The sequence below is a fragment of the Erithacus rubecula genome (genome assembly GCF_903797595.1).
Source record: "Erithacus rubecula genome assembly, chromosome: 6".
In the NCBI taxonomy this organism is placed as follows: domain Eukaryota; kingdom Metazoa; phylum Chordata; class Aves; order Passeriformes; family Muscicapidae; genus Erithacus; species Erithacus rubecula.
Window position 1 is genome coordinate 25981449 of NC_136688.1, and position 25881 is coordinate 26007329.

General features: G+C 39.2%; 1 protein-coding gene across 3 annotated transcripts in view; it reads left to right on the top strand.

Annotated features, from left to right (window-relative positions):
* The first annotated feature begins 380 nt into the window (after positions 1 to 380).
* Positions 381 to 25881, top strand: part of MIDEAS (mitotic deacetylase associated SANT domain protein) — a 50384-nt gene continuing 24883 nt past the window's right edge. Inside the window, exon 1 of one of the 3 annotated variants that reach the window (XM_079309545.1) lies at positions 381 to 681. The gene's annotated coding sequence lies outside the window, so the exon portion shown is untranslated. Of the gene's footprint in view, positions 682 to 820; positions 1090 to 10226; positions 10342 to 25881 lie in introns of those variants that run through there. The other 2 variants (XM_079309546.1, XM_079309547.1) reach the window with 2 other exon arrangements.

Below are 25881 nucleotides of genomic sequence, written 5' to 3' on the forward strand. Positions count from 1 at the left end.
TTTGCATTAGACTAAAATCCTTTCTTCCTTCCTTCATTCTTTTTTCCCCCCCACACACGTTTTCTTCCAAAAAAGTGAGAAAAGGGACCGAAAAGTGTAAACAGAAAAGCGTATTTTCCTCTGGTACGAGGGTTTCCTTAAAAACCAAATGCTCTTTGTTTTTCTTTAGGGAGAAAGGACACGAAGCCTGATTTCGCTGAAGAGGCTGGCTCTGAACCCGGGGCATCAAAGCGGCGCTTTCCGCCGGGTATTGGACACGGCAGTATTTTGCAGGGCTTGGCTTTCAAATCAGTGCTGCGAACTCTCTGCCCGCCCCTCACTCGTTGGGGATTTCCTCTCCTTCGCTGCCAACAGCAGCGACAGCCAAGCGCAGAAGGTCAAGCCGAGATCCGTGGACAAGGGCAGGGGGCCCAGGCCCGTGCAGGGATGAGGCGCTGAGGGCCGGCAGGGAGCTGCGCCGTGGAGGGAGGAGGAGGAAGGCGGGAGGAGGAGGAGTTGAGGAGCCCGGGCCCGGGAGCCTCCCCGCTTACCGCACTAGGAAGTGACGCTTTCGCTGAGTCCCGGAGAGAAAGAAACAAACTTTGGTTTTTTTTTTTCCCCCGCTCCTTCTTTCCTCCGCCCCCCTTCTGCAAACAGGCGCTCCATGTTTCCCCGCGGCGGCCGCCGTGCCTGGCTGCGCAGGTGAGCCAGTACGTTCTCTTTCTTCCTTCTCCTGTTTTCAGAGCGTTTATTTTATTTTTTTTTTTTTAGATTTGCACGATTTGCTTCCGTTTTCCTGCCATTTTGGAGAGGGGGTGTCTTTCCTGGAGCTTTTCTTTTGGGGGTGGTGGTGCGTGCTTTGTTTGTGGTCGCTGGGTGCAGGATGAGGAGCAGAAGTACCTGTGGAGGTGACGGGGGCGGCTGGCTCCGCGCCCGGGCCGCGCAGCCCCACGGGGCCGGGGCAGCGGCGCTCCCGGCCCGCCTGCTGCGGGGGTCCGGGCTCGGCTGCTGAGCCATCGCCTCCTGCCCTATCCTCTTACGAGCGCTCCGGAGGGGTTTCTTCGTGGCTGCATGGCTGCGGCAGCGCTTCCAGGATGTGTCTGTGTCCGGGTGAGCTGCCTGCGGATGGAGTTTTGGGGTCTGGTTTGGGGCGGCGGGAGGTTCCCTTGGCTCGTGTCGGAGCCGTGGCAGCCCGGCGTGCGCGGGGGCCCCGAGTCCCGGCCGCCGCTGGGCGCACATCGTGGCCGGGGTCGGATGGCTCTGCTGGGGTTTACGCAGTGGAGGGGGGTGGGGAGGAATTTGTTAGATAATTTTTGAAAAATCCCGTGCTCTCAAGTGTACAGCTCTTTTCTGGCAGCAACTGCAAAAGACCGATTCGTTGCAGTTTAGCAGTAAAAGCTGACAATACACCTACGCGCGTATGTGAGAGTCTTATATAATACTTACGGGGTTTTTTTTTAACAGGCGTAAGCAGGATTTATTTTTGGTTTATAAAGTCTTGTGTGGTTGCAGCTTGCAGAATTAGTGAAATATTCTATTTGCTAACAGAGATTTACTTTACATTCTTTCTTTAAAAATCTATTTTTTTACATAATAAGTTGATTTCATTCCGACTACGTGTTTTGCACTTAGTGTAAAGGCCACCTGTACTCTGGAGCAAGCAGTTAAGGGAGGGGAAGAGAGAAAAAGAAATGTCCTAATGCAGAGACTATTAGGTTGTTTAGAGGGCGAGACTGCAGTTCCAAGCAGCAACAGCAGCAGCTTTATGACTGTGTGTAATTACAGAGTGATTGCATAGGACAGCATTGTTGGAACGAATACGTATACGCAGGCTATTGTGCAAGATTTCTGTACCGAACAAAACCTAGTTTTGCATTGCAAATGCTAAAAAGAGAGTGTGTTCTGCATTGAACTGCCACGTTCCTCTTTGACTTCTTCGTAGAATTAGAAGAAGGTAGTAGAAGTGGAGTGAGGCCGATCGTAGAAATCACAGATCTGAAATACTCAGCAGAAACGCCACTAGTAGTTTCTGAAATCACAGCAGACAGAAATTGAAAGCTCATTGAATCTGCGGGTTCATGTTTCTAAAGTGATTATATAGCCGGTGAAATCCAAGCAGGTTTGCTACAGTCCTGCACGTTTAGCGAAATTCTTGCTCTGGCCTGATTTTCTGTGTACTTGTGTGGGGAAAAATACCTATATTAAAATTAGCAACTGCAGTTCAGCCAGCTTGCTTGGAAATTGAGAGAATAGCATTGGGGAGAGCTTCGTGTCAGGCCACAAAAACTTAAAGAGCTTGAAAGAACTACCAGACCAGTGGTATGCTCAGAGCATGCTTTTTCAACTTTAACTCAGAAGTTGCATTTGGTTCAGTGATCTTGCAGGCAGTGTTGGCAGAGGGATAGTATGAGGCATTGAGAAAGTGCACCACAGACACTGTATTAGCAAGGCTTTTAGCTAGGACTTTAAAGAACATCATCATTATGCCAAAGTTCTTGTGAGTACAACTTGAGGTCCCTAAGATTTGTTTTTCAGAAATGCTGGTCAACAGTTATTTTTATCAGCTTAGTTTTGGGAGTATTGGAATTCGTGACATATCAGATCTGAAAGATTTCAGATCTGGTGCTCAGAAACTGGCCTTTCTAACATTAGAGACAATTTTCTACAAGGGTTATCTTCAGCTGTTATAGCTATCTCAACAAATGCCACAAAGGCTTGTAAATTATTTTGAGCACTGCAATGAAAAGTACTATAAAAATGGAAAGCTGCTTTAAAACTTCTTGGTGTTCAACTAAAACATATTTTACTGAGGACACAGATCATCTTATTATTGGTAGTTTCCTCAGGTTGTCAAGAAAATGCTTCATGTAAAATGTATGTGGCTTTGTTAATGAAGAATGAAATGATCTGCTGACAGTGTTTTTGTGTTTTGGTCATTTAACAAACTGTCTTAGTGACAAACTATCTTCTGTAAGTTTATTGGAGCATATTGTTTTAATTCAACGTATTAAACAAATATATGTTAATTCGTGTATTACTGAGATGTTCTTGTAGTTTTTTCATGAAGTTGTACTTAATGTTTTGACTGACTCACCAATCTATGTTACAGTGGATGTTTTAATGTCAAAATTACCTCTGGTGTAGTTCTTAAAGATTTCTTGAATTATTTGTGGTAGTGATACAACACAGTTATTCCTTATGCTAAGTCTTTTCGTTTTCACAACCAATGTGGTAGGAGAGAGTTTTTGGCCAGGATTTTTTGGACTTGTCTACAAAACAGTAGGTAACTTACATGTCCTTGAGTTGTCCTGTGGTTCTCAGTGGAATTAGTCATAGATACATACACATTTGTGTGCATGTTAGCAAAACAAAGGTGTAGCTGTGCTAGCCTTTAACCCATCCAGGTGCATGGGAGTAGTGGTGATAGGAAATGATGAGGGCTGTAGCACAATGCAAGCTTTTCAAAAGCCTGCATAAATGCTCCAAATATTAGTTTTCTTTTTTTTTTTTTTCTTTGCACCTTCACTCCGTCAGTGCTGGCTGCAGAACCACAGGAGATATTTTCAAGCCTGTCATCCCTTTCGTGATACTTTTCTGTCAAGCTGCTAATCAAGCCCTTAAGTTGCCCCTGACTTGAGGACATGCAGCCTTTCGTTGGAAATGGCCACCTTGGTGGTGTGTGTGTGGAGGTGTGCCCAGGCACGTAAGGAGACAGGGACTGCCATGAATCAGAGTGGAAATCTGCCTAGCCCGTGGCCCTGTTTGCAAAGGTGTGTATATTTTCTGTATGCTTAGCAGTTCTTGAAGGTTTTCTCAAGAAACTTACATAGTTTTCTATTGAGTTTGGGTAAACATTTAGTAAATCTACTTTTTTTTATCTACTGATCAAATTGTGGAATGAGAATGTTGGTAAGAGCTGGCGTGTTTTTTTTGCTGTTTAACTTTTTCTAAACATTTCCCCCATAATAAAAAGGAAAACACCCAAAATACCAAAACCCTGGAATATTTTTTTTTTTTTTCCTGGAGCATTGCATAAAATCTTAGTACTGGTTTCAGTAAATTACAGTTTATGCTAAAATGAAACATAGTAAATATGAATGTTGTCTCCAGTGCATTGAGTTACATTCTGAGAGACATGAGAAATAAACCACTTTTCTTTCTGTGTTCATAGTGCAAAATGGGGAGGTGAGAGAGGTAGCAGCTCTGGTGGTAAGGTTTTGCAATACAAGCCCAAAAAGCTGCAGGTTCTGGCACGGGCAAACCAAGGCTCGTGAGTCACATCCAAAGGGAAGACTTGTCACTGAGCAATTTGTAAATAGGAGGGATGAACTGCTAATTCAAGGAAATATCCTGAGGACCTTCCCTAATAATTGCAAGTGTGGCAGAGAGCTTTATGTCAGACAGGAGTTGCTCGTACTTTGAATCACACGTTCACCCTGGTGTGATTTGAGCCTTCAAACTAAGAAATCCTCGTTATGTATTACAGAGGTCCCTGCAAGAGGTGGCTGGTCAAGTAATAATTGAAGCTTTTGTAGCTGCATAGCAGCCACTTGCATTCCGTGTGGAAGCTCCTTGGCAGCTCCAGCAGCTCGAAGGGCGCAAATAGGATGTGTCTGCAGCAGGAGGCTGCTCAAGGAGCACTTCACAATGCTTTGCTCAACTTCTGTTTCTGAACCGTGTCCAACTGTAGCCCTTAGTGGTCTGCTGATCGACTCCAGTGACTGAAAAAAGTTATGAGGGAAAGCTCTACTCTGCACACTGGGAAAAAGGGTGGATACATGCATTTTGAATGCAGTCAGTGTCCAGGTATTTGGGAGCAGCCATTCGAATGTGGATGTAGAGATAATCTTGGTAATTAATTCTTTGCTTTTCAGGCTCTCGTAAAGCTTTTTATTGTGTTTTGTGCAACTGATAGCTGCCAGATAACAAGGCTTAAATTAATTTAATACATTAATCTGTCTATTATATGATGTACAGATATTCTTTGAAATGTACATAGCCCAAAATTAATGTTCTTTTTATGTACAAGTAAATTACATTAATGCCCCTTGTTGAATTGATGGCTGCTGTTAATCAAGAAGTTGAAAATTGGGAAGAGCTAGATTGGGAGGGGGTGGCAAAGTGTTCAGCGTGTGTTAATTTTATTTTTGTTCTTAAAGACATTTTGAAAGGCTTACAGCAAAGCATGGAATACTGCTTTCCTTTTTACTCTTAATTAGTGAAAATTAATGTTTAGGTTCTATATAGTTTGACTTCACCATTGGTAAGGATTGAAACAAGTTAAGTGCTATTAGTACCTGAAATAGTAAACTGAGAAACAGTTCTGATATCTTTTTTACTAAATACATTACTGATACATTACATGTTCAGAGTTGGGATGCAAAGAGACAGGAAGAGGAATCAAGTCAGTATTCTTGCTTCGTTTTTTCTTTGCTGCCTGTTTTCATGTTCGTTCTCAGTTGCTTGGCTTTCCCCATAATAGAATAGGTTACAGTACAATGATATATATTGGTATATCTACTTCTCATTTATTTTAGGAAGACAAATGTTTGTGTATGTTTATATGCACACACACTATTTGTTATGTACCCTTGTGTATCTCATTTTATAACTCGGTTCCCCTGAGAACCAATGTTTCTTTTCCTCTACTACGCTAGAGTAGTTTGGGAAGTTTTGTTTGGTTTTTTCCAATTTTTTTAAACCATATTGAAGCTTTTTGTTTGACTGTATTATTATTTTCACTTTTAATATAAAGCTATATTTTGGGGTTTATCTTAATTTGTTCTCTTTGATAATGTTGCTTATGTTATTCCTAGAGTAATGGTGACCAAAACATGCATGAATTATAACTGCAAGTTTTGTTGTTGTCTTGTCTATTTTTTCTTTTCTTTTTTGGAGGGCTTGTAACTGATAGGACTTCTTGAAATACTGGTTTGGTTTTGCAGCCTATCTGTGGTACAGATGGTGAATTTCCAGCTATCAGAGTGGCTGCTTCCCTTAAACATGGACAAACCAGAGCCTGTTGTTCTCTGGAGCTGCGTGTTGTGGGCAGTCAGCCTGCTGGAATGCTTGTCACCTTGTCTGCCCTGTGCATGGCAATGAGGTCCAAAGTTGAAACTAATCCCAGAAGTCTGAATAATCTCCAGGTAGCCTTGTTATGGTGTAGTTCATAGGTAAAAGTGCATTCTTGTTTGGATCCCAAGTTGCATGAGGATGTTGCATGATTTCAAACTTGACTTAATCACATATTCTTAGGTGTGGCCTTATCTGCTATGCTTGTGTACACCTGGGATTCCTTGAGCATTTCCTTTTCAACTCCTGCATATGTCACCTGGTAATTTGTCAAGAATTGCATTGTTGTTTACAATTTTATAATATCCTTAACAAAACTCTTGGGGGTTTAAACTGTTTCAATTTGAGGCTTTTATTTCTCTCTACATAATGTATTCTTTAATGTACTTCCTGAAAGGAGAGTTTGCTGTGCTTGTGGGAAATTACTACACTTGGGTGGAGAAGAATTTAGCAAAGTATTTTCCTATTTAAGTTTGGTTTTACACCATTTGAGAACAAAATCCCAGCACTGCCAAATTCCTGGTGAGAGGAGAGAGAGCTGCAGCTGTAAGACATTCTGACTCCTTTAGGAGGTTCCAGTGATGACAACTTAGGATCCCAAATGCACACATATGTGAAACTGGCAAAGGGAAATTTGACTGCCCCTATGATTTAGTTTGATTTCATGACTTCAAAAATTCTGAGTTGAATTATTCTCTTTGACTCTTTTGTGACAAACTCTAAATATTTTCCTGCATAAGACATACTTTGTACTGGGGACAGTTATAGTATCTATAATATTTAATTAATAATACAAATTTATTTGGATGTTTTATTGTAAAGCTATTGAATTTGCAATTTTTTAGAAAATATAAGTATATATGAATAAATAATGTAGTCTTTCCAAACAATATTTGTTTAAATAAACATTTTTAAGAGATGTTGAGATGCCTCTATAGAAGAAAAGGAATATATTAAAAACAAGAGCTGGACTTTTGTCATACTAGTAAAGCATTCAGGTTATTAGGGGCTTAAGCTGTCCTCCATGAATAACTAGGAAGCCTTTGCACATGAAGGATGTGATTGTAAGTAAAGAACTGTGCAAAATGTTGCATTTGATTATCAGCCTCACATTCTTCCGATCTAATTTCGTCTTTGAAGTGGTCTTTTGTTATCATGATTTTCTGAATACATTTAAGAGTCAAGAGGATATTTAAGACATTTTCTTTCCTTTTGAAGTATGGGAACAGCTTCCCTTTTGAAGTATGGGACTCCTCCTTGTTTTAATCCTTTTTCTTTGGCAAAAGTGAAATATTTCAGGTATGGTACTAGCTGACTTATTTTGCAATTGCAGCTTTCTTTCTACAGAAAACACACTGTAAATGTTTCTGTAGAAAAACTTGATCTGTAATAAGAAGACCTTTTATTGCCTAAGAAGATACCAAAAGAATGTGAGACTCCTTATAAGCAATTTATTTTAATTTTGAATTTGAGATGTAAAGAATAAACGTTTGAAGAATTGAGGAATTAAAAACCTGAGAAGTGTTATATAGCTGATAATATACTCTGGGTTTGCACTTGTTAACAGTGAATAAGGGACTTCCCTGAAAGAAGCTTTATTGAACTCAGTGATGATATTTTTCTATTTAAAAGATGAACAAAGCTATCTGGGCTTTTTTTTAATTTGCAATATAAATAAACCTAGTTACCTTACCTTTAGAGAGGAAATTAAAATACAGAGAGCTTTGTTAGCAAAAGAAATGCAGATTTGAAGCCTTGATTTGTAAAGTTTTTCTCTGCAACTGGAAGAGCTCTTTAATAACAATAATAATAACAACAACAATAACTACTGATATAAATTGCACACTGGAAAATTCAGTTTCCTTATTCAGGTAATCTCTCCTGGCATTTTAAAATGAACTAGCCTGCCTGTGCACACATGAATGCCATGATGCAGGTCTTTGTTTGTTTGTCTGAGAGTGGCAAGAATGTATATTTGCTGAATTAAGCACAGGAGATAGATGAAGCTGGCATGAGTCACAAATGCATTTCTAACACAGAAGTGATGGAGCAAGGCTGGAGACCCTCCACTGGCCTCCAGCTTGCACTGATGCTTTTTAGTGACTTTATAGATTTCTCTGCTAGGCACCTCTGTCAGAGGTGTCATTAGGCAAGTATGAGACCAAGGGCAGTGGCCCAAATACTTGTCAACACCAGCAATTGCTTGACCACACATACATGGACATTTAGTGAAAGGGACACTGTATTTGATACTTGGAGTTGGTGTTAAAACATCCGTGTTGGCAAGATGATGCTGCTTCTGTGCTGACTAAAGTGATGTTGAAATGGCTTTTACTTTTTTCTTAACAGAAGTATTTATTTTTCCCCAGTGATGATAAATCAATAGTTTGTTCCAATCCTGATCAGCAATATTCTATTGTTATAGTACTATCAAGTTACTGTTGATACTTCTGTAAGAATGACATTTAGATGAAAGAGCAAAACTTTTTTAAAAGACAACCCACAAACCAACATTCTCATGATCACACAAAATTAAAAAGTGCCAATATAGGAAGATACTTAGATTTAGAAATTCTTAATGTTTCCTTCATAGGAGATATTGGTATTTAAACTATATTTGGAATTTTGATCTCAAATTGGAAATGCTTACTTCAGCCTCTACCACCATAATAGCAGACTCCAAGGACCATGTGACAAAAAGCAAACAAGAAAACTCTATGTTTGAACTGGTTCACATGTTACTCAGCTGAAGAGCAGAAATGGAACTAATGTTTGCAGCAACCCTTTGGTTTCAAGTACAGAAAGATAATTCCTTAGGAAACAAACAAACAAACAAAAAAATCCAGTTTTCTATATTCTCTAGAGTTTGAGATCTTCTGAAGAGGGATTTTGAGTATAATTCAGGCCTGTATAAGATGTTTTTCTTCTGCTCTTCTGTCAAGATTTAGGAATGGTACTTCCCAGTCCAGTGCCCCCACTCTCCAAACCATACATTGATTTTCTCTTTTTTCCCCTCCTCTCCCACTTTGATGGGCTGAAGAGGAGAATTAAAGGCACAAAAAGCAAAGATTGTGGGTTGAGCTAAGAACAGTTTACTGGAAACAGCAATGAGATAGCAAAAGGAGCAGTAACAGCGGCAAAATAGCTGATGGCTCCCTCTGCCACATTTTTTGCCCTGAAAGGAACCCCTTTTCCCTAGAAGAAAGTCCTTTTCCTCCATCCCAGCAGTGACATGAGATGATGTAGAGTAACCTCCATGATCTAGCTGTGCCCCTCATGGCTTCCACAAAAAATAACCCTGTCCTGACTGGAACCAGGACATCTTGACATCATGAGCATTAATTAAAAAAATTGCACCTGGTGTCAGGCTACATGGGTAAGTCTATAGTTTTACTTTCATTTTTTGAGGCAATATAGTTTTACTGCAGGTTTTTACCATTTTAGTTTGAATAATATGCTACAAAGGTGCAGGATGCACTTAGACCTTGGGAGAGCTAAGCAATCTATAAGTGTCCCTTTTGTCAAAAGCAAATTTGAGGATCTCATTTGCTAGTGGAGATTGCAATGCTGTGATAGGGCCTGTACCAGCAGCTCTTACAGAGATCTGTTTCAGGAATATAGTCTGGAAATTGAAGCTAGGGGGAGCTTTCTAACATTAATTGGGTTAAAATATTTAAGAAGTCACATTCTTACTCTTCTCAAGAAGGTAATGGCTTTGCATAGCCTTTTAAAATCTTAAGTAAAATCTTGCTCTTAATCTCTTTTAGTAGCCTGAAGTGCTTTTATTGTTCTTTCTGTGGCGTCCCACCCTTAAAGGGAAGTGATGATTTATGATTTCATTGAGCCTTTTATTCATACTTTGACATAACAACCTGCTTATGTGGAAACTAAAATGGGCAGCAATAAGGAACAGGTACCCTGAGCTTAGAACAAGTCATGCTCTTTGCCCTCATGAAGAAGAGCATTAGGTCTTCCAGTCATGGAACTTCCTGTTTCTAATATGTGAGTCTTCACTTGCATCTACAAGCTGTTAGACAGCTATACGATAAGTAGGACTAAAGGCAGGCAGGCTTGAAATAGAAGACTGCAAAATGCAAATCAGGAAGCATTTGTTTTCTGCTGTTATAGGACATACAACAAAATGTTACCAGTCTTCTCCCTTTCTTGCAAGCTCACTGCTGACAAGTACTTTACATCGTTTGTGCTGTGTTACCATCCTCGTTTAAAATGCGATAGTAGTCTTCAACCAAGAGGCTACAAAACCATATTCTGGCCTAACAGTGGCATAATGTGAGTAGAAATGGAGAGATCCTGCCCCACGCAGAGGAGTTAATTGATGGGGGCTCTTGATAGGGGAAGGTGTGGTATGTGAGTCTGAATTTGCATCTCTGTGTCTGGGTGAGTCTTTTGTCAGCAGACCTTGTAGAGGAGTCCAGACCCTCTGACACCTCCTTGAAAAGGAGTTGACATGGCTGTTCAGAAATGGTTTTTGGCACCCTCTGTGGACCTCCAGCTGATAGTGGCACTTAAGCCTTGGGTGAAATAACAATTTTTTGTTTAATTGCACATACATATTTGCCTATATTCATCTGCTATGGGCCCTCTTGACAGGCTTTTCCCTGGACATTGTGATTAAAAACCTGAATTTTGGTTCTTTACTTAATCCTGTCATGTTTGTTCTCATTCTGTGGAATGGAGGCTTCTGGATTGCACTCTAGAAATGCATGCATAGAAATTAGTGCTTCAATTTCTGTGTGGGGCAGATTGAGTAGTTTCCCTGAGCAGGTTACTTACTTGGCTTTCAATCATGTCAGTGAACAAATTTATTATCTCCCTGGTTCTGTGCACTTAGGTGATTTCAGTCTGCTTCTTACTCAGAGCTATTTCATACTTTTCTGTTTCTCAGTTGGGTAACTTTGGCAGTGTCACTGAAAAGGTCAAAGATGGAAGAAAAGAAAGTGGTGGATCAACATTCTCCCTTGTAGCATGGGTTCAGGGCGTTTTTTATATCTCTCAGTTGCTCTGTTGTGATTTTTTTTATTGTGAAGATGAATAGAACTAATCAATTTTGCTATGTGCTATAAAGCATTTTAAAAAGACAGTTCTTTCTGAGTGACTTGATTTATGAGAGAAGTACAGTTTGGAGGTGGAAAAATATTCTCTGTTCAGTGACAGCTCTAACAGAGTAGTTGTAAGTGACAGAATTTGCTCAGGAGAGTGCTCTAGGTTAAGTGTAGGATGCCTGGCTGTTTACAAGTAACCATCTAAGCCATACACTTTGGATGTGTGGAGGCAATGTGAAAATCTATTGACATCTTTAGTTACTCAACTGGTTTATTTTTGGGAGCTCATGAATTGGCAGGACATACTGACCCTGTCAGGAGGGGAAAAGTATAATGACTTTGAATGCAGGAGACTTAATATTTTGTCAAGTTACTTGCTACTATTTCTTTGCAGCAACTGTTGTGGAGGTTTTAACCCTTTGCTTTCCCTTCAGAACATTTTTGCATATTGTCAGTATATTTTAATGAAAATATAATACTAGTCTGTCAAGACTAAACAGCTTAATGCATCCTACAATAGATTTGAAGAGTATAAGGCTTTCTTGCTTGAAAAAGGAGGAGAAATATTTGGTTATAGATTGCTTGTTTGTAACCCTTTGAAATATTAACCCTTCACTTGGAACAGCTATAGCTTGGATTCAGAATTGGTCCTGGACACAAGGCTACAGTGTAGGAAAGACAGGGCACACTGTAGTCTTGCACACTGGTAATACTGGATTGTAGGGCAGTAAGGAGCTGAAGGAAGTTGTATTTGTGCTCAAAAACACAGCTGTATTTTTTGTGAAACTGATACTGCTTTTGCTCTATGTGAGCTAGAGAGTCCCAGCAGACAGAATCAAAAACTGACAGTAACAACTGCAAAGTGAACACTTTGCCCTTCCTATTATAAGGTTTCTGCTTGTGACTGATTTACACAAAACTATTACCCACTGTGCAGAGGAAAGTAAAAACAGGAAGGCTTTCTTGTAGTGTTCTCCTTGTAGCTACTACTTCTGGTCCTGATTTGGAGAGCTGGTACAAGATTGCATGGAGTAAATAGGGAGTTTGTCATGGGTGAAGGTTGTTTTTCTTTTGGCTTTCAATATTCAATATTCTGATACCATCAGAAATTCTCAACTGCATTGTCAGTTTAGTTGAAAACAACTTTATGCTGGGAATAAGTAACTTCAAAACATTTTGTTTGATGATACTTGCCATCATCTTACTGAAAAGTTTTAAGTTATATTTGTAACTTAATTATTTCATATCCCTGTATTCATTCACACAATTAACTTGCAGTCTCACACCAGCATTGCAAGATTTCTTTTCTGGACTCACTGAGACCATTTTGCTTGAAAGATGTTTACTTCACAAGCATTTTTTTAAGTCAGTAGAAGTGGTGGTGGTTTTTTTGTGGTTGGTTTTTTAGTTTTGTTTCGGTTTTTTGTGGGTTTTTTTTGTTTGTTTGCTTTTTCATATGAAAAGGAAGATCTGGAAAACTCATGTGTCTGGAATGATGTCAACTTATCTGTTCAGCGACAGTCCCAGTCTCTTACTATTATTAAATACAATTGCTGGAAAAATTTGCCTTGAGGCAGGAATGTTAATTTATTTTTGAGGGGTTTTTTTTCTGAAGTGTGTATTGGACATTAGTTTCAAACAGTTCTTTTTTTTCCCTCTCAATCCTATCAGTGCTACTTTTCAATTTATTTCAATAAAATTTTGACTTTGTTATAATAATTTTGGGACTTTGCTTTCCTTCCAATGCAGAAGCTGAACATGAAGCTGTGTATATTCATAGCTTGTAGAAATGCCAAATAAGTAGTATAAACAACAGAAGAGGCTGTATATTTAAAAAAGAAAAATTGAAATATCCTCATTCAAGACCCAGATGAAATACTGTATTGCAGAATGCCTTTCTGTGCAGGACCCTGTGGCTGTGCTGCAAACACCTAGAGCCTCCCCTGCCTTTGCAGGGGTGTTGTGTGCCTGGTGGCCCAGGGGGTCTCACTTGCTGGAGGTGTCTGTCTGTCCCAGGCTGCAGGGACAGGGGGAGCTGCCAGCTGCCTCTCGGGGGCTCCAGGCACCACCAGCTCAGCTGCGGGGTGGACACAAACCCTTTGAGAGATAATGTTTCTTCAGGCTGCCACACGGGCTCTTGCTCGGCAGCTGAGGCATTTCATTGGGAAATGCAGCATCAGAAAAGCATGCTTTTAGACTCCAAGTGGCTTTGGAACAGCTGTAGTGGAGCAGCTAAATAAATATAACCCTCTCTAAGAGGAAATAACTTTTCTAACAGATACGTGCACAGATGGATTGTAACCATACTGAGCCCAATGTTTGCCTGAGCAAGAGAGGAAACCTTTTAATAGAGATCTATAAATGGAAATTTGTGCTTATACCAGCTTCTTCTAGCAGTGATTGGAGAACACTACTCCTGCCCAGTGGGAATAGATAAGCATCTCGGGGAGTTGGAAAAACTAAATGATCTAGGGAGCCACCAGCATGAGCTAAAACAGCAATGTATGTTAAAATTTATTGGTCCCCAGATGCCTACAGAAGTGTCTGTGAGGAGATTTTTTGCAGCAGTGTGAGTGGGTAACAGAGGTCTGTGTGCTAGAGGTACTCAGTGTGCTTGGAGAGAGCAGGCGATCATAGCACTCCTCTCAGGGGGAAGTCCTGTGTTTTGCTACCTCCAAAATGCAAAAAAAAAAAAAAAGATACTAGAAGAAATTTCAAAGTTGGAACATATTTTGTAGTTACAGATGCATGTCCTAAAATATTTTATAATAATAGAGCAAAGAACTGAGCTGAAATTGTGTGCAGACAGCACTTGCAAGAATTGCTGCTTCAGAAAGGAATTATAGTTGTAGAATAGAGGATCTGGTAGAAGTTCACCCCAGGTTTATTTTTTTTTTTTTATTAATGAGTGAGTTCTTTAATAAATACTTCAATGCAGTGCTGTCCATCACTTAATTTTCAAATTTTGAGATATTTAATAAAGAGGAAGTTATTACTGATGGGATTTTGCTTTAAAACAGTAGTTTCAAACTGAAAGCAAATTGTGTGTCTTAAAATAAATTGATGGCATCTCCTGACAGACATGGTGCCAGTAATCCAGAGGAGACCTTGGGGCCATGTGACAAAGTTGTTTGGCTTAAAGAGTAAAACATGACTTTAAGTTAGTGCACGTATTTGTATGTCTATATTTTTTTCCTTGGGAAAAAAAAGAAAAGGGATGTTAAACTTTAGTGTGGGAGGGAAGAGGTGGTCAGTGATTGGTTTGAAGCCCTGAGGTTTTCCAGGATGCCTGGGAAGGACATGGTGCTGCTTTTGTGGCGCACGTTCGCTGAGGTCTGTGCGGCAGCCGATCTCTGGCAGGAGCTTGCTGTGCTGCACGGGCCAGTTTTCCACAAGCCTCAGCAAAGTCGGTCACTGTGGATTATTCTTTCCACATGTCGATTTCGTGCATGAAGCTGCTTCAGGGAGTTGAAGCCAAGATTCAGGAGTTGGAAGGTTAATTGTTTTCCTCTCCTTTTGTGTGCCTGTGTGTGCTATTTATTGGAGGAAGAGGGAAGAGAGTGTTAACCATTTACAAGTATACATTCTCCCCTCATTCCTTCCAGGATTTATGTGGAAAATATTCCTAGGCTAGTTTAGTTTAACAGCTAAGTTACTCTCAGTAGTAGAGGCTGTTGTAAGTACACATTATTAGCAAGAAACACACAGGGCTTGGATTTTTTTACCGAAGAATTAGTTCTCCACAAAAAAAATCTGTCCATGTTCAGCTGAGGAAATTTTTACTGATGCAGCTAGGCAAGCAAAATATATGTATTGCTATGGACTTTATTTTAAACCATTTTTTTCAAAGACTGCCAGAAGTGTAATTTTATCTACTTGTGGCATAAAAATCTAAAAAATTGGAATGTGGAAGGCAATTTCCCTTTTTACTGTTGGACCTGCAGATATACTTATTTTAAAAGTTGACTAGAAACCTCGTGAAATGATACTGGGAACTGAGGAACTGGCAGGTGGGGTTTTTCCAGCTGCTGTTTTTAAAAACTTGAACTTTTAAATCCAATGTCCACTGAATGCTAAGGGGAGCTTCATGTGTGAAATTTTTCAAATTATTTTTAACAATTTGCAGTATTTGAAACTATAAGCAGGTTTTCCAACGATATTGAGAAAGTTGGCACACAACATTCTCTCCATATATAAGAAAAAGTTCTAATTCCTCTTTACCATGTAAGTATCTGTTTATAAAATTAAATATATGTATATATGTAAAACCAAGCAAAATGTTTTAGAAAACCTTTTATTTCTTCAAGGAAGGGAGCTGAGAACTATAACAAAAAGGATAACTTTTTTTTATTGGATGTAGCTTTTTTATGTCCAAATTTATTTTACTGTTACCTGGTAAGGTATAAGCAAAAAAATTACATTTAAAAAATTTCCGCTTATAAAAAGCTACCTTAAAAAAAACCAAAACAAAAAAACCCAACAAAACAAAACCCCCAAAAAAGGGGGTGACACACTAAGAAGTTATTATTGTGGCTTAATTGGGGGTGGTTCATGTTTTTTGGAACAGTCATGATATCTTTGTGGAACTAAGTATGTTTAACTGGAAGGCATTATATTCTAGAAAATGGACAAAACCTACTGGAAAGTAGGAGCAAGAAGAAAGGCATCTAGAGCCATCGATACACTTGTGGTTTGAGATTTTCTTCTTTCTGCTAGTTTTTTGTCATCTCATCCTTTTCTCACTTGTTAGCTTCTTGCATGTTGTAGCACGAATGGAAAACAGCCATGGTACTTGACCTCAGTCTGAAATTGAAAGCATGAATTCTTCAGCCCTCTGCTGCTCAGGGGAATCCCTGTCTCTGCAATGATGCTACTGTGAAGCTTTATGCCAACACCAGGGTCACAAGTCTTGCAGAAGGTGAGCTGGAGACAGCTGAAGAGTGTGGAAACCTTGCTTATGCAGAGTCACTGAGTTTAGAAATGTCTACAGTAATACAATCTTAGCCTGCTACCTGCAGGAACTATATATGTGTACAAGCCTCTATTCTATACAAACTTTTTTCCTGATAGTCTGATGTGCAGATAGCAAAGAGTATGAATTTACTTCTGCTTTTTTGTTCATTTTTGTGGCTCTGACAGTACTTTTGCAACTCTGATTGGTCAGGTTTTGTCTGCAAGGGAAACTTCTGTGCTATGTTCAAGATTTTCAGTAATACAGAGAGATAACAAAACCACAAATACAAGTGGTGCAAAATTTAGGAAGAGCATTGACTTAAAGGTTTAATCTATTGTAGTAGGTGAATGTCATCAGTTATATACAAATTAATACTTGTCCTTTCTTTTTAAGTAATACTGTGACAACATTCCTCATGCATAGCTCTCAAGGCTTGGATCTGTTGCTATTTTTTGTTTGCTTTTCTCTCCTGTAAGTAGCTGTGATAAGTACATATATTTGTATGTAAAGGGAAAAATGACACTACCGATTTCATCCATACTGTTTGCATTTAAAAAAACTCTGGGCCCTATTTTTTTTTTTTTTTCTGTGAAACCTGGCTATATTTTACAACCAAATATGTGTTGGTTCTGACCTTCCCTTCCCCCTTGCACCCCTTCAATGACAGAAATGTGACATTTGCTGCTGCAGGTCAAAACAGTAGCCAAGGACCATGGTGCTCCCTGACTTCTGGGGCCCTCTGAAGGGGCAGTGATAGCAGTGGCAGATCTTTCCCCAGTCTGCTAAAAGAACCCTTGTTCTTGCAGTCCAGCTGCTGTGATGTGTGCTGTCCTCCTGCTAAAAATCAGTACAGGTTGCTCTTAACTTGTCTAGGTAAAACAGAACATTCAGTCAGAGGGTTCAAGGAGTGGAAGATGTGGAAGCTTGTTCCTGCACGTGTGAGCTCTCAACATATATGATGACATCTAATAAATACCTACTTTATTCCTTTAACACTGTCTAGCCTCTGTTCTGGGTAGCCTCTCAAAGCATCACATGCAGTTCCAATGCATCCATTCCTTGTGGGCCTGAAAGCTGTTTCTTATCTTCATCTCGGATATTGCAGTTGTGGGAAGAGAACAAAAATTCCTTTCCCTTGGAGTGGTGGTTGGGAAGATGGTTGCAAAGAGGGGAGGAATATACATGTCATGGTAGTTGCTGAAAGCACTCTTACAGGATTTTAGAGCCCCCCTTTTAATTCTCTGGTTCCAAAATGTACTTTTATGCTTATGGTGCTCATAAGTGACATAAACAGAGGAAAGCTTGTATCAGTATTAATTGACTAATAGGTGTAAGTACATACCTTCCTTACTTTCTTCATATGATTTTGTAAGTGCTTGTCGGGAATGAATTGGGTGAGATTCTTCAGCATTGTTATCTAATTCCTAGGCAAAATTAGTAACAATGTCATGATTGCACCTAAATAGGTCTGCTTGGTATCCTGAATTGCTCTGCGTCCCCTCGACACCACCACAGCCAAGGATAGAGTATATGCACATAACTCTTACAGACGACAACTCTAGTAAAAGCTAGCATGATATTTTTAGATCCACAATAAACATGCATTGACTGCTGTATGCTTATTTTGAGTTTATTATTATGCATGGCATACAGTCTCATGGGCATGCTGAAAAGGAAGAAATGGTTTGGAGTGGTTTCATGTGCACTTTAGCCAACCTTAGGATGGGATTTCAAACTGAGTAAGAGACTAAATATGATAGAAGGGATAGGCACTAACCTGAGACTGAGTTTATCTCCTCTGTTATAGACCTCTTCAGGCAAGTAATTTTAAAATCTCTCCCAGACTTGGCTGTCTTCAATAAAAAGAGAATAATAGTAGTTCAGTCCCTTAAAGAGGCATTGCCAGAGTAAGTGCATGAAGAGTATACTCTTTATGCATTCTTTGGTGCTGTTATACTGTGATTATGAGGCTATGCAACCATGTAAAATAGACAGTGCTGTAATTCAGTTTCTGTATTACAGCGCAGGAAATGAAACCATGGACAAAAAGAGCAGTACACCTGGCTAGTGTTGTCATTTTCTTAAAAAAAAAAGGAAGTCTAAAACCCCAACAGCACAGATCATGCAAGTGGAAGAGCCCTTTCCCTTAGGCTGCAGTTCCAGGCAGAGCTTGTGGAGAGTGCAAAGGCATTATGGAACACTCTATCGGTGCAGTGTCAGAGATCTCTACTATGACACTGACATCTGTATTTTAATATTAGAGCCTTTGATGTCTACAGGTGAAATTTCATGTGCTTTAGACTTTTTGACTTCTATATAAATTATCTTAAAATTTATGGGACTTTATATAAATTGCCTTCAATTTTGCCTCAGGGTGGGGGGAGTTCTACAACGTACTTAAAAAGTATAATTCTGTAGTAGTTTCTGAATTCACCATAACTGTTCAAAGTGGAGATACTTCATGTGGCATCTTCCAAATGCAGGTTGTGGACAAAACTGAGATAAAGGAAATACAGAAGAATAATTTCATCTTGGCTGCCATTTTTGCTTTTTAGTACAAACCAGGCTGTTTTGTCTCTCTTTGTGTACCTGTTAGAAATACAGACTGTTGCATGTAACACATGTTGTGAAGTTGAATGAATTGTTGTTAATTTAGTACTGTAACTGTTACCAAGTATTAAGTAAATGGTGAGTTTGCCAATAGCATGAAGTTTGTTCGTGGACAAGCTCCTTCAGCTACTTTCCCCAGGAGAAATTTGTCTGTGGTATAATAACTGGTAGAATGTTTTTCTGCCTTGGTGGATTCATAGATCTTTTCCAAATTGGGAAGAACTGTGTAACAAATATCAGCCTGATGATGAGAGATTGGATGTTCATTCTTATTGCTTGGAGATTTGTTGAAAATAGTAATGTCACCAGATGCTGTGGGACATAAGCTGGACTACTTGAAGTAACATACTTTAAATAAGGGAGTACTGTCTACCTGGTGTGAAAAAGTTTCTTTAGAATCCATTATCACAAAATCAGAATGGTTTGCTTTGGAAGGGGCCTTAAAGATCATCTCATTCCAACCCCCTGGCAAGGGCTGGGACACCTTCTAGACCAGGTTGCTCAGAGTTCTGGCCTAGAACTAGATCACTAGATGCATTATGGATTGTAAAGGAGCATTGGTCTCAATTTCTTTGGTGTGAGACAATCAAGTTAATGGAATCCATATACCTGAAGATATGATTAGTTCATTAGCCCTTCATTCTGAAGTGAAAACTGTATAATGTAATGGATATTTTTTTCCCCTTCATGCATAGGGTTTTGTTTGTTTGTTTGTTTTTTATGGTCAGGTGTTTAGTGCAGATGATCTTACCAGCTTTTCTAGTAAGTTTCCAGTTATTTATGTCCTGGAATTTTTTCACAATTTGCAAGGACTTACTGTTCTTGTTAATAGCAATTACATAGTCTGTATCTTTAGCAAATACAGCTGTTCAAAGTGTAGTGGGGGATTATTGAACCAAAATGTTATGACTCCAGTTAAAATGTATTTATATTCCAGAACTCACAAAGTAAACTGTGCAAGTGCAGGATACTTCTGATCTGCTTAACACTCATAGAATTTCATCTGGTGGATTAATGCATAAACTATAGTTTTTCCCATAGTATTGGACTTAATCATTGTAGCCTTAACTTTGTTTTACTAACAACTGGGTTTTTTGCTCAGTTTAAAATAGCTTTATAAGGGTTCTTAATAGAGAACACTTTTCCTCATGCTGTTATTGAATGTTTCTTTTCTTTCTAATTATGAAGTACAGGATAAGTGGTTTGTTTAGTTTCAGATAGATTTGTTGAGCTGAATCTTTAAGAAATTTCTGACTTTGCTCTGAGTCCATATAGGGCTGGTGTCATTTATGCCCCATAGTGGAAGTGCTTTATAATGCTGGTAAAGATACAAATAAGCCACTACAGAAATGGAAGCACTTTGTATTTGATCCAGTATTGGTGCCAGCCATCTGTTCTTTCCTTCCTCCATTGAAATTCCTGTGGCTAAAATGAAGAGACTGGGCAGGTGTCTGTCAGGTAACTGGCAGGGAGCTCTGAATCCAGAGACCTGGAGAGTGCTTTGATTATTTTAATTAAAGGCTAAAAAATCAGAGTGCTCTTTTAGCCCCTGGAGTCTTCAAACCTTACTGTTTTCCACTGTGTGGTGATCCTGCTTGCCCATGTCTTTCAGTGTTCCTACTCCCAGTGCTAGTGAGCATTTGCTTAACTGCATTGTTGTAATGCCTGACAGCCCCAGTCACGGCCAAGAGCTTACTGTACCTTGTAACAGACCAGCACAGTAAAGAGACCCATTTATAGTCAACAGTGATTGCAGGAATTCTTAAAAGATATAAATTTAGAAGTTTGAACTAGAGCCCTGTCAGTGCTGTTAAAGACTGACTGTGCTCAGTCAATATTGTCATCTGTTTGCTGCAAGTGTGTGGATGTGGGCAAACCAAGGTCAGCACTGCTTCAGCTTAGATAACTGCTGATAAACAAAGATATTTCTGGGTCAAGTGAGATAGAGACAGGCATGGGACAAAAGAACAGCTATGTTATTGTGTGACCTTTTTCCTTCACTTTTTGTCTTAATCCCTCTTCTTTGGTTATCATTACTCTGATTGTGTCATGTCTGAAATTAGACTTCTAAGCTCTTTGTGGAAGACTCCCCATCTAGGCTGTTAGTGGCTATTGTTAAAGGTAATACAACTTTTATGACCTCAAAATACTCCATTAATCTCAAAGTATTTGGTGTCAAGTATTATTCTCAATTTATGAAACACTTTGAAGTGGCTTGCTTAAGATACATGTCTGTAGCAGAGCTGGAAGCTGATCCCAGATGCCAGGGATTCTGCCTGTACCTGTAGTCTCAGCTACTGTCCAGCCAGACTTGGGTGAGTGATGATGCCTGCTTGATAGTCTTAAGAATGTCTCTGCCAAGAACTCAGGCTTAGATATTGAGTATATTTCTCAGGAAGAAACCTCTGGGAATGGAAAGTAGCACTGTCTCAATGAGCTTTCAGCATTCTCTTCCCTTATTTGTAGCCCATTACCTCTTGCAAAGCCTCAAAGGAATTAGTAAAACACTCAGACTTTCTTGTTCTGTACACTGGACGAATATGCAAGCCTGGTTTTTTGCTGGAGTGCTGAAGAGGTTGAGATGGAACAACTGAACCTGTAGCAGTCTTTCCTGTTGCAGCTCAATGCATTCAGATTTCTTTTCAGGGCTTTTCTTCTTTTTCAGTGTTTTCTTTTCAGGGCTAAAGTGCAGAGAGATTTGGTCTGTCTCTGGGGTGTCCATGCAATTCTGTGGCTGGTGTTTGTGGCAGGAGAGGCATGTGGAGTGAAAGATGTGTTGTGGTCCTGTCAGGTATGTGAATGCAAGGGCAGGGAGAAGCTTTTGGCCTGCTCTTTGTCATTCTGACTTTGGAGCCTGCTGTGATTCCTGCATGTTGGTCTCTGTTGCTAGCAACTGCCTTCCCAGACAGCTCCAAACAAAAAAGCTTAAAATAACTGTCTAAGGGCTTACAATTAGAACTGTTAACCGATCTCCAGTGGGAAAGAATTATCTTCATGTAACTGTACAAAGCCTGAAAGCAGCATTTCGTACTCCATAATTACTGTGCTCATTCTGCTCGCTGAGACTGCCCAAGCCTCTTCAGATCAGCGTTTATCATGATGACAGATTATAATAACAAATATTCCTAACTTCAGTTCACTTTATGAACATTAATCAATGTAAGAAATTACCACATACATATTTTATTAAAGGATAAGCCTGGTCTGTGTTGCATAGCCATTTGTAAAGATGGGCTTTCCTGTATATGTGTTTACAAGAATCCAGATTGTGGAGCTGCCTCTCTCTGAAGTGCAAGACAAAAGACTAATCTGGTGCGGATCTTGAATAATTTCTTTTCATGTGATGAGGTTTGCATGAAATTTCGATTATTTTGGAAAAAGCGCTGAAAGTTTTGCTTGAAAGTAAATGAAGATCTTACATATCCTTTCAATAGCTGGTGGAAACAACATTGTCAGTTCCTTTAAAAAAAATCAGATTGTGGCTTTTTTTCTTCCCTTTTGTTGTTTGTTTAATTATCTGCTAAGTTTTAGATTTAGTCTGGTTTTTAGTAGTTTTTCTTCCTCATCATTACTGATTTTCTTCAGGTAGAGCTGTTTGTGTTAGCCAGGTTTTGTCTGGCTTGTTTATTGTAAAGATAAGACTAATCAGCACTTGATGGGCATTTCCTTCGTAGCAACTTTCTGTCTTTTTCTTGTCCATTAGAACAAAATTATGTGGAAAATCCTAGGTGTGTTTTGAAGAGGAAGCCTCCAATATTTGCAACCAAGTTTGCAGCTTGATTGAGGAAGACAACACCAAAAAATAGGTTATTTTTTAAGTGTTCATCCACAGTATAAGACTTTCTTTTCATGGAACTGTTATCTGAAAACTTCCCTTTGAAGTGCATGTGTGGTGCATCAGACCCTGTAATTCAAAACACCAAAACCTTTCTCTGTGACATTCTTCATACTAGAGATGGATCTGTGTGTTTAGATTGAGTGTGAAAAAACTGTGATGATGGGGAGAAATAAAACCACATCCATGGATGTAAATAGTAGGTCCAAATAGAATCAAAATGCATGCTTTGGTGAATTTGAAGGTCATTGGAACATAAATGTACCTAATTAAATAATGTTTAAAGAGTTATGTTTTCCCTGTCTCACTTTTATTACCTCCTTTACTGTAAACCAAAAAATTCTTGAAGTAGGATTTGTGTTTCTCCTTGGATTGATTACTTCGTGTAGCTCATATATTTACATTTGACTATGTATATTTTTCTGAGACAATATGGTAGTTCTGCATTTTATGTTATTTTGCTTGCTCTGGGTAATTAACCTCTGGTGGTGCTGAATGTCAGGAATGGTTTAGATTGGAGCAGTAATTTGTGGTATCTGGTGGTGCAATGCAAGCAACCTGATTTTGCTGGCACATAGTCCTTCACAGCATGCCCATTTTCTCACAGAGCTGATGGTTTTCACTTTTGAGTCTCTGGGTAATACAGTGTTTTAATAAAGCTTTATTAATTCCCTGCCTCCAAAAATGGGAAAACAAAAGTGGCAGCACAGTAATTTTAGTGTGTCCTCAGGGCAGAGACGCCCCTGTAGTCAGTCATAGCTTCAGTCTTTCTCTGCAATAGAAATGGGCCAATCAAATGAAAATTTGGGTAGGTCATAAACGGTCTGCCATGCATGCTACTTATTTAGGTATGTGTTTGCTAGCCCCAGGCAGGCACCTTCAGGAAACAGTGGAAGTTGCCAAGCTTCCTGGATGCTGTGTTTTCCCTTTTGCCTGTCTGTGAAGCAGCTTTCCTTTCATCTCTTTGTCTGTATTACAGACTGCTGTAGGATTCCTTTTTTTTTTTTTTTTGTTATGTAGTGTTACACAAGTAAGCCTTCCCCATTTCATAGGCTTTATTGATTCTAGGACTTTGATCTGATAAATTCCCTAGGTTAGTTTCATACTTGGAGGTTTTAGGGGAAATGTTTGATACCTAATTACATTCTTTTGTAGTGGGCTTCTTTTAAACTGGGGACTGCTCAGTTGGTTGGTTTTGCTTATTTGCTTTGGGCTTCAGGTGTTGCTCTTCTGTAGTGCCACTCTCCTGGAAAATACACCTTTTGCTATAGAGACAGACATTCTGGATGTCTAGAAAATATGCCATACCATTTGTGATAAAGTGACAGGAGCCTAAACCCATCATCTTTGTATTTATGTTTTCAGCTTTCTTGCACAATACTGTGTTTTTTAGGTGCTTTGAATTTTCCCCTGCTTTCTTCAGGACGTAGATTGCTGTGCTTTTTTGTATAGAATTTACAAACATGGTTTATTTTCTGTGCTGTGCTGCAATCCTTCCTGTTCAAGGTGTCTGAAGGTGGTAAGTGGGAGGTTTCAAACCTGCAGGAGTTTTGATGTAGCTGTCTGGAGGAAAAGGTGACAAAGTGAGTGTGTGGTAGAGGCTTTGGGAGGAGGGATTGAAGCTGTTTCCATATACAGCAGGGTAAGCATAGGCTATTGGCAATAAGCTTTGCAAATCTTTTTCAAGGCACAAAAACTGACCCATATTTTCATCCTTTTCTCTGTTCTTATTCAAGACTGTTACAAATGGTGCTGGTGGTTTCACAGAGGCAGATTTCTGCTAGCTGGAACAAGTTTGTAATGCCCTGTTAAGTCTCCAGCCATTTTCAAAAATGCAAACCACAATAGCCAGAAACAAAACCTACCTTACTGAGCCTACTCTGACCTCCTATTGCACTGAAGGAATTAAAACTTTTTGCTCCTTCTGCACATGTGTGAATAGCACACCCTGTCTATCTTTCACAGGTAGATTTAATTGTGTTTTCTTTCATGTTTGATGGGGACCTGGGAGCTAGTATATTATGTATTTCTTAATTTTTGCTCTTATTTATTGTGTGATCTATAAGTGAGTTATATCCTCTGTTTCTCTTCCTCATTAGTAAAATATGTATAATAATTCTTATAATATTAATATGATATTAATTAACGTAATATAAATATCAATAATATATATATTATTATAAATTACATGTTTCATAAATGTGAGATTTGACCATAATAATGAGCAAATTGGAGAAGAATTATTTGATTGCTCTGTCTCAGAAGGACATAGGGTAACTTGCTGCATTTGTCTTAAGTGTAAGATTGTTCTTGGAATCTGTCCATCATCATGGTTGAAAGTGATTGAGCTGCTTACAGGGGAGAACCATAATTTCAGTTGCTGGCAGCAGGAGGACTTAGTGAGAAATGATTGTCATCACCCTAATCTGACAGATTTCCTGTAAGGAACAGTGACAGCATTGTTGCAGCTAAAGCTGAGAATGTACATGAGCTATAACAGAGGAACACTTTATTTTACATGAATAAAACCCTAAAAGAGAGGTATTTAAAAGCTAAATAAAAGCTAAATGGAGGAATAAAGGATAATCTGCAACTACAGCTTGTTATTATTCTCGGTATCCTTAATTTTGCTGAAGTCTGAGGAGAAATCAGAATTTTCCTGAGTCATTTCTGCAGCATTCTGTCAGAGAGGAATGTTTGCAAATGATCTCAAAGGAGAATGAGGAATGTGGACAATTTAAACTTGCTTATCATGCCAGATATAGCTGATATAGCAAATGGACTAGACAAAGCTCAGGGCAGCACAGCCCTCAAAAAGTGAACCGAAGAGTAAAGTTCAAGATTACTGCAGTGTGAGGTCATGAACTTGATATGTGAAACAGTACAAATATACATATGCTTAGTTAAGAGAATATTTATAGAAATGGAATAATGGTGGGTAGTTACCAGTTATATAGGCAACAGTTGCCAGTTATACAGGCAACAAGTTTTAATGAGAGATATATTTTACATTAAATTGTTACCATGGAATGTTTTTTATTTGTTCCCTAAATCAAATAATCTTTAACTTTAGTTAAGGTTTTATAGTAGGCTCTCCAGGCTAATAATAAACTGTGACAAGACAGTTGCACTGGGTAGGGATGTCTCAGTGATTCTGCTTTGGATTGGGTGAAATCTGCTGATGGGTTATCTGGGCTGGTAACAGCCTTGGGAGTGGCTCTGAGTGTCTGTGCCCTGCACCCTTCTGATATCTCCTTTGAAAGGACTTCATCATTTCAGAACAGAATCCTGGGTACAGGGAGAGACTCCTCCATAGTCCTTCAGCATTCTTTGCATAAATGTAGCTCATATGGTCTTTTAGATGTGTT